The sequence below is a fragment of the Cavia porcellus genome, unplaced genomic scaffold (assembly GCF_034190915.1).
Source record: "Cavia porcellus strain 051 isolate PalLab524CR breed Dunkin Hartley unplaced genomic scaffold, mCavPor4.1 scaffold_34, whole genome shotgun sequence".
Taxonomy (NCBI): Eukaryota; Metazoa; Chordata; class Mammalia; order Rodentia; family Caviidae; genus Cavia; species Cavia porcellus.
In genome coordinates, this window is record NW_026947517.1 from 13,955,425 (window position 1) to 13,964,611 (window position 9,187).

Here is a 9,187-nt window from a genome sequence, read left to right on the forward strand (position 1 = left end):
ATGGAACACAAAATTCATGGGTTGACAGGGATGTGAAATACTGATTGTTGCCAGAGCTGGTGTTGATCACCTCAATGAAGCAATCAGAACCCAACTTTAACTTCACGCTTACTCTAAGAACTACCTGAATTTCAGTTAAGACACTCTCTGTTGTATGTCCTGCTGTAGGCTTCCTGAATCCTGTCAGTCACTTGCACATCCTTTCCACGCTCCTCTGTCCCATCCTCAGCAGGAAACCCTTCATGCCTAACTATTGATATCACTGCAAAATTTCTGTTTAGAGCTTCTCCTTTACACCACTTAGTAAATTCCATTGCAGAGCATTTCCATATTTAAACTGTCTATGAACAACCAAGCCACTAAATCAGCTTTTAATTCTGAGATGACACACATATTCCTTTCCATTCAGAAGGATATCACATGTACATGTCCATGTAAATGCCTAAATTTCAGCATTTTTCGATGAGAATTTAACAGATACCCCATTCTGGAATTTTTCCTTCACAAAATTTTACCCTGTCCTTGATAACACTTTCATATTTGCTTTATTTTTCTCAGACTTCAAAACTCTATGGCTGTTCTCACAAACCTAGTCTGTGAGTAAGGGTGTCACCTAAATAATTAAGTATGTTCAGAAATTATTTTGCATTGATCTGTATAATACACCGGAGTTCACCAGTTGTTTGGGAAGCCTTTTTCCACTGAGGCACACTACTACACATCTCTGAATTTGCCACTCCCTGTCATGAGGATGGAAATATGAGAACATACTATAAATAGAGGAGATCACTATAAATACAAAAAAGCCCAAGTTTAAATTGAGCCATTGTGGCTATGAGGCCCTGCATTACAGACATTAATAAACTTTGGACATTCCAGATCTGCTACTCTGAGGAAAGAGAGCAGAGGCCTAGCTCATTACTGCTCTACAAGCTACAAAAATCATCATAGTCAGGGTCTTCCCAAGCTCCTTCCAATGCCTAAAATGGTGGAGTTACCAGGCCAGCAGTGAATTTCAAAGATGATACTTGAGTCTGCTGTTGTCATAGTGAAGCCAGGGTTCTGGGGACCCCAAATCACCCTTGCCAACAGCAAGAGGCAAAAGGGACAGTGAATGACCCATGGCCAATGCTGGAGGACCTCAGGAGATGAGGCTAACTAAATCCCTGAGGCTCCAGACACCACAACTACTCCTAAGTACTTGTAACTGGTTTCACCGAATCCACCCTATCTCTGGGCTTCCATCCACAACCTGACAATTCCATGGCTCCAGGATCTCTCAGGTTCTTTGTTAATCAGGCCACAAGACATCAAAAGTACTAAATGAGATGCCGCAAGCATTTTACTACCAGTATCCTACTCAGAACATCATGCTGAGACACCAGAAGTGACAAAAGTCACAGCCAGCAATGGCCTGAAAATTGGACAGTTCATATAGCCTGCCCCTTCATCTCTGATTACTCCTGCTCTACGGCTCTCCTTCTGAGTCAAGAATCAACAGGGAAAGAAACCCCTCCCTGCAAGAGAGGATCTCAAATGATAGACTGTAGTGCAGAGACTTTTAGAGCTGCCTTTCTTCTACAGTGGTGATCTCAGTGGATGACCAGAGGAGTGTTTGTACTGAAGAACCAAGGCTTTTAATTTTAAAATCCATTTTATTTCACTGAAAAAAGAACACATCAACTAAAATTAAATTTCAAAACATGTCAATCAGGGGGCAACACTGCTATATACATTGCACACTGTAATCCCCAGATCATTCACCCAGAGCACAAGACATCTGTAATCAATTATCCAAACAGTACTGTTACAGGCACCTGAGTTATTTAAACAGTATTGGCATAAGGTAGGGCTAGGTCCTCCAAGGAGTCCATGAAGGAGACGAGATACCTTGCAACTATGGGGAAGACTGACACCTCATGCTATGGGCCAAGTCTCAAGACAAATGATAAGAAAATTCATCCATATCCTAAAGACTGATATTCTAAATAGTCCCATAGCACTCTGAGGAGGTCAGGAGTCACCATTCAAAGAAAAGTATGCTTATCCTAAGGACTGACATTTTAAATATTTCTTATCATCCTGATGAACTCAGGAGTCACCCTCCTAAAATCCTAAGGGAAAGTCACTGCTGCCTAAGAATGCCTGCTTTCTATGTGACTCCCTTCCCCCTTTGTTCCCAATTTAATCAACTTTACATGAACTTATAATGTTATTGGCTACCATAGCTCTGTCCTGTCTTATGCCCATCTGCATTGTGAGTTCCGATTTTTCCCCACCTTAAACTCATCTCACCACATGATTTTACTCTATAAAGTTCCCTAGAAAGACAGTATTTGGCATCCCACTCAGGACCCCTTCTCTCTCTCAGGTAGCTTTCTTTCTCTCAATAAGTATATTGTGCTCTAAATTTCTGTTGTTCCTAAAATTCATTCTTTGACTTTAGAGAACACAAACTCATACCAGACATATTAGACCAGGAGATTCATTACTCTATAGCAATATCATTATAAAGTTTTCTCTTTCCTGAAGTCAGATAAACCAGGAGCAGTTTGTATTCTACAATGTTGATCTCACCTTTCCAGAGATGCTTGCACTGAAGGGCTTTATCCTTGACTTTAAGTGCTACTTTTGTTTTCTGAAAGTGAAATGATCTGTAATTTTGGTGATGGTATCTACAATGCATTAAGGAAATGACTAACAGTATTTCTTATGAATGGTTTACTACCAGCCATAGAGGAAGACAGGTGGCAAAAATTTGTTGTTTTTATTTCTTCCTGGAAACTGAAGGATGTGCTTGAAAGAGTTTTGCCCTAGAAACAATTACAGAACCTCATGGTGGTAGTTGAAGGTGGAAGAAGTCAAGATCAGGGATGCTTACTCATATGGCCACTTCCTCTTTTTTCCTTGATTACAACTTCCTCTTTCTTTCCCAGGGCCTCAAAGAAAATTCCCATCAGCTCCTTGCATGACATCAATGTCCCCTCCAAGCACCACATCCACTCAAAAGTCATATATACCTCTGTTGTAGTCTAGAAAAATAGCTTCATTATTTTTGTATCATAGCAACACCTGTAACTTAGCCTTACTGTATATGTGTTTTTCCCTTCCCCCTCTGGATGACCTAATTAATATGTTAATCAATGCTCTCCTCTGTAAGAATTGTAAAATCTTACCTAATTGATATGTTAACCATTGTTGCCCTCTACAAATAACACATGTGATGCTAAGATAAGTTAACAGAAGTTGTTAATCACTGCTAGACTTCTAGTCTCTGCTGAGGAAAACAGGCTTTCTAAACTTGCTTGTTTATAGGAAAACTTGCTTGTTACCTGAATCTTGCTCTTCCCATGAAATATAATGCACCATGTTTCTGTTTTGTAGTGTGCCACACCCAAACTCCTCCTTGCATTGTGTGACCAGCAGCTGTTTGTGGATGTACAAGATAAAATCCCTGACTTTTTTCTGTCAGGTGCCCAGTTTCCCCTGGGGACTCCTTGCCTGGTCTGGCCTAAAAAAAAAAAAAACCTTTGCTCCCTAAATTTTAATTTTTTGCTTCCTTGGATTTTATTCCGGGATCTGAGTTATCACAACCACAAAACCACATAGTTAGTCCAGGGGGAGGGGAGCCAAACCCTTGGTGGCTGTGGGCTCCTCTCCACATTCTTTAAATAAAAGGCCACTTTTACATTTCTTATATTCTGCTTCTCTATTGTGCTAATTTACCTCCTCAGTAACCACAGTAATCTAACCCACTTTAAACCTATCTCACTGTTGTAACCTAGTTCTAACCCATGTGCCCCCTTCCTGTTCTATATGTGTCATTTCAATAGAGATTAAAATTCCATCTCCAGTAAACACTTAAGTTTCAGCTCCTTGTAAATTCCCCTCCCCATTCTTAGGTTAAGTCTCCATTTCCCATAAAAGCTTTAAGTTTCAGTTTCTTGTAATCCCAACCCCCTTCAGCCTACCTGCAATACAATGTACTGTCCCTAAGAAATGTTTAACTACTAGAAAGTCATCAAACTGGGTCAAAGTTTGCAACATTCCTGTGGTTTTCAGCTTTAAAACCCAACCTTTTTAGCTGTAAGGCACAGTCTCCAAATTGGCTCCCTGAGATTGCATCACCTGGCCTGGCCTAAAATAATGTCTTTGCTCCCCAAATTTTAATTTCTTGCTTCCTTGGATTTTATGCTGGCATCCGAGCTATCACCCTCACTATATGATTTTATTCTATAAAATCAGAGTCCTTTGCTACTGGCTCAGAATCCCTCCTGTTTCTCTCAGACAGAAGCTTTCTGATAGGATTTTTTGGTGTAGTAAAGAACAGAATATAAAGTCAAAATGGCCTTTATTCTAAGACCATGGAGAGAACCCCATGACCACTGGGGGTCTGGCTATTTTTTCTGGAAATGTGTGGGCGGCATACATATAGTTTTTGACTTGGGTGCTGCTTAAAGGTGCCATTGCTGATATGCAAGTACCTGATTGAGATTCTTTTCTGGCCACAGGTAGGTTGAATAGGGGAGAGGAAAGTGACTTCAAGGTAAAAGTCTCCTGGTTCCACCTCCCACTTCCAATATATGCTATTTAGAACAAAATAATTTCACTTTCTTTCTCTCAATAAATATATTCTGCCTTTCAACTCTGTTGTTCCAAAAATTTATTCTTGCATTTTAGACAACACAAACTCATACCAGACATAGAAGGTCAGGAATTTCATTCCACTATATCATGGTATGGTTGCCTCTATTTCTAACAAACTCAGCTGCGTGTAAATTTAACAATTGTTTATCAATTTGACTTGGAGTAACTGTAGCAAATAAAATGTTCTTAATGATAGAGTTATTTCCAAAAGATGAAAAATATTAACAAAAGATGAGAAATATAAAATAAAAAGCGGCCTTTATTCTGAGAACACGGAGAGAGATGACCGGCAACCCCCACCGCTGGCGTCCGGCGATCTCTCCGGCGGACACGCGGCATGGGGGCCTGTAAATAACCTCGGTTTGGGGTGGAACCTAAGGCGGGCATTAGGGATACACAGGTAGCCCATTGGTCCTAGGTTTGGCGCCATATGTAAATTCCCAGGGGCGGGAAGATGGCGTCACAGGTAACTTCCTAGGGGCAGGGCAAAATGGGGCTTCCTGCTTCCAGTTGTGGCTTTCCTGGCTACAGTGTCCTGTCTGGGCCAAACCTTTCATATCCCGTCTTATGGTTATTATGAAAAGGGGCGAAGATTTCTCTCTTTAACTACTTCCTGCTGGCAAAGGGTGCTGTACTAGAGCCTAGGGGAGTCGACGGGATGAAGGTTGATGCCCAGGTAGACTGCTGGTGCCAGGTGTTTTGGCCAGGACAACTTCACTGGTGAATGCACGTATGTCAGACTGGAAAAACAAAGAGACAAGATGTTATGAGGAGACATGGCACTGTCATATTTAAGGACCCAGGTGAGGTAAAGGGAAAGGTGCCTTTGATTTAGACATATCATTCTATCAGGACCATGTTGAGGTAGAAACATTTCCACGGTGAGGCAGAATTCTGAAAATTAAACGTGGGGTTAGGAGGAGTGGAGTTATGAGAGGTGATTACTCCCCCATCTGAAAACATAAAAGTTAAGATGGTAGGTTGGTGAGGCTTGTCTCTGGTATGCATGATGTTGGAGTCTGTAGGCAATACTGCTAAAGAGTCCTGCTGTAAAAATGATCATTAATAGAATGTAAGAAATTAGGAACCAAAGTGGATAACAAAACATGACTTAGCCTGTTAACTGTGGCTGCGAGGCCTTTGTGAGACGGAGACAGGTAGGCGACAGGAGATGAGATGACCACTCAGAATGATCAGATTTAGGGCTGGAAGGGCACCTCTTAGCCTGAGTGATGTGAAACCAGGATGGCAGTCTAGCAACTTTGATTTAGACATGGGTCGCTGCAACCTGGTTGTTGTCCTTGGAATGATTTGCTGTAACAGAACTTTAGCAAGTATGAGAAAGGCTCTTATGCATCCTGAAAAAGTATAAACCAAGTGAGAAGACTGGGACCTGCACAAAATAGGCCCTGTTTGTAAATGGCATAGGTTGACCATCAATACCCCATCATAGAGATTGAGGACTTAATATAGCAGCCTGAATACTCAGGAAGAACTCTGTATATATGGCCTCTATGTCCACAAATATAGAGAATGTCTTACCTGAGACTTTAGTACGACTTGGAATCTGAGACGGACACCTTAAAGGGGGCTGTTGTTGCCCTGAACCCCCTCAGCCTCCAGCAGCGATTTTCTGTCGGTGACGAATCTGGCAGTGTCGACATTTCCTGTGAGGGCTAGAACTTAGGATGGCTTACCCACTCTCTGGTGGCTAGGACAGTCCAGCGGCCCTGGAGTAAGGTCTCAAAGAATGCCAGGATGGGGCATTTTCTTGTCCAGTATCTTCTGCTGCATTTGAGCGTGGTCCATGGAGGGGGCAGGCAGCTCCACCTTGTGTAGGTTTACCTGTCTCAGAACTCCAAGTGTCACAAGTGTTAAAAATATGAAAAACCATATTAAGATCTCTCTAAGGTTTGAAGGTCAAGTTTTGCCTTTTTGTTTGGGATTTGGACTATAGTAGAATTAAGTAAGTATGCAGGAATTTAATTGGCATTTTACATTAGACAGCAGGCTTTATCTGGATGGCATATCGCTTTTTTTTTTATAGGGTGCCACGTAGAATTAACCAAAAAAGCTTTAGTCTGCCAAACAAGGCTTTAATGGAAACATTTTGCAGTAAAGGTTTAGCAATCTTATGAATACATCTATCAAAACTGATCTAATACTGTCAAATTCTGAACACATTTACTTTTAAAGTTGTTATTTGCAGTAGTATGAACCAAGACAAACAAAATAAAACTTTGAAGCAAACCCTTGTCTTGAAATAGAGCTAGTGGTTCCCAGCAAAAAGGAATTTATAACCTTAGTTGTTAAACAGGAGATTGGTGAAGGCTTTGATTGATAAACAAGGCTGGTAAAATTATCAGGTGGCCAATAACCTTGATTAAATGGTTTGAGAACTGTAATAAAAAAGCATCTTTTGAGTGGAGCCAAATTGTAAAAAAAGCATGCCTGAGCAGAGCCGCTGAGCTGCTGTTTCGCGGCGCTCTGGCAGAGCACGCCCAGTGGGTGGGGCAAGCGCTGGGATGTAGCGCGCAGGGGCGGGCTCGGACTGCCCCCGGAAACGTGTAAGGTGGCAGCGGCGACGATGGCGCATGGGGGAGGGAGGGGCTTGGACGGCACATGGGGGAGGGGCTGGGAGGCGGCCCGACACAGCGCGCGAAGCTGGAACTGCTTGCAGGGCACGAGGATTAGAAAGCCAATTTAGGAACACAGCTGGGTTTTGAATAGCTTCCTGGACCTGTTTTAAAAGTTTGTTATAGTTAGTATGCTTGTCCTGCTCTGGCACAGCTATAGGCCTAGAGTCATTATCAGCGGTGTTTACCTCATGTCTGTGATCAGCTTTTTCTCGAACTGCTTGCCACAGCTGATTCCGTTCTTGTGAGATGAGAGAGGTATCTAGAATCACATAAACATCCTTAAAATGTAAATCATAACAATTAGTAATAAATTTAAATTGCTGGATATAATTTTGTGGGTTAACAGAGAGGCTACCTAATTTAAGGGTAATCTGGGATAGATCAGAAAGGGAAAAAGGCACATGGATGTTAACAAGTTTCTCGGGGCCAGCTTGCTCCTGAAGTGGTAGCAGAGCCTGAGGAGGTTCTGGAGCAGAGGGCCACTGAGCAGCCATCCTTCCAGTAGGCGCATGTGAGCAATCATCTGTAGAGCAGCTACAGAGCTGCTGCCGGTCACCCTGGGAAACACGAGCAGATGGCGTCTCACTGTGTGTCTCCCAGCTAGAGGACTGCTGTCGGCAGCACAATGAAGCGTCATGTGCACTGCAACAGGGCGGCTGTTGTAGTTCACAAGAGGAGCCACAAGGAGACGCCTGTTGACAGTGAGGGCCCTGGAAACATGGCGGCGCCCTGTCACGTGACCCAAAACATGGCGGCGCCTGGGAACATGGCGGCGCCCTGTCATGTGACCCGAAACATGGCGGCGCCCTGTCGCCATGTGGCCCTCTGGAACATGGCGGCGCCATGCCATGTGGCAGAGGGTTGCAACATGGCGACTGTTCCCCGTGCAAGCTGGAACAATCACGCGACCTGCTGGAAGGACATAGCGACCGAGACCTAGTATGGTGGGCAGGTGGTGAGAATGCTGTAGGGGATAGAGAATTCTCAGGAGAAGTCGGAGACTGAGAGGAAGCACTAACAGAGGGATCAGAGCCACTGGGAGAGTTATGGGTCCCAGGAGAAGGCGGGGGAGAGGATGGAACATCGGGAGATAACTGCGACACAGAGGGATTAGAGCTGCTGGGAGAATTATGGGTCCTGGAAGGCAGAGAGGGAGACGATCGCACAGCAGGAGGTTTCTGCAACAGAGAGGGATTAGAGCTGCTGAGAGAATCAGGCATAGGGGGAGGAGAGAGCGGTCCGGCGGGAGAGAACGGCAGGGAACGAGTTTGGTGGTAGGCAGGCGGCGGCTGGGAAAACAACAGAGAGCAGGACGGAAAAGTTTGCGGTGCAGTAGACTTAGCTAAAAGTATTTCAGCGGGAGCACAAGACTTAATGAGAGATGGGCGTGTTCTCAGAATAAGAAAGGCTTGGACATAAGGGAGTTCTAATAACTTGTTGCCAGCTTGACAAAAATCATACAAGTTCCTGAGAATGCAGGGGTCAAATGTTCCTTGCTGAGGCCAAGGCTTGCCGATAAGTGGGTAGGTTGGCCAGACCTCCTGGCAGTAAAAAGTTAGTTGTTTAGTTTTTATGGTGCCTTTAATTTTTAGAGTACGTAAATTGGAAATTAGGCATTTTAAAGGCGTCTTTTGGGAGTTAGAAAATACGTTCCCCATGACTGATTCAGGCAAGAAAAAAACCGGAGGTCCAGAAAAAAGTCGTCACTTATTTGTGGTACCACGCGGCGGAACGGTTCCAAACCGTAAACTCCAGTCGTCACTGAGATTTAGGAATGGAGTCTACGTGGGGTCAGTAACACTTTTGCCCGTGAAAGCGCAAGGCTTTAAGGGAAGTGAGGGTCTTTCAGTGTGGGCGGTCCCAAAAATCTCTGCTTTGGGCTATCCGAACCCAAAGAACGT

At 43.7% G+C, this 9,187-nt stretch overlaps 1 long non-coding RNA gene across 1 annotated transcript; it reads right to left on the reverse strand.

Annotated features, from left to right (window-relative positions):
* Window positions 1-5,312: 5,312 nt before the first annotated feature.
* Window positions 5,313-7,629, reverse strand: LOC134474650 (uncharacterized). The gene is made up of 3 exons (XR_010045515.1): window positions 7,472-7,629; window positions 6,949-7,046; window positions 5,313-6,503 (listed from the first exon to the last, which is right to left on the reverse strand). It is a non-coding gene; the product is annotated as an uncharacterized LOC134474650 (long non-coding RNA).
* Between the last annotated feature and the right edge of the window lie 1,558 nt (window positions 7,630-9,187).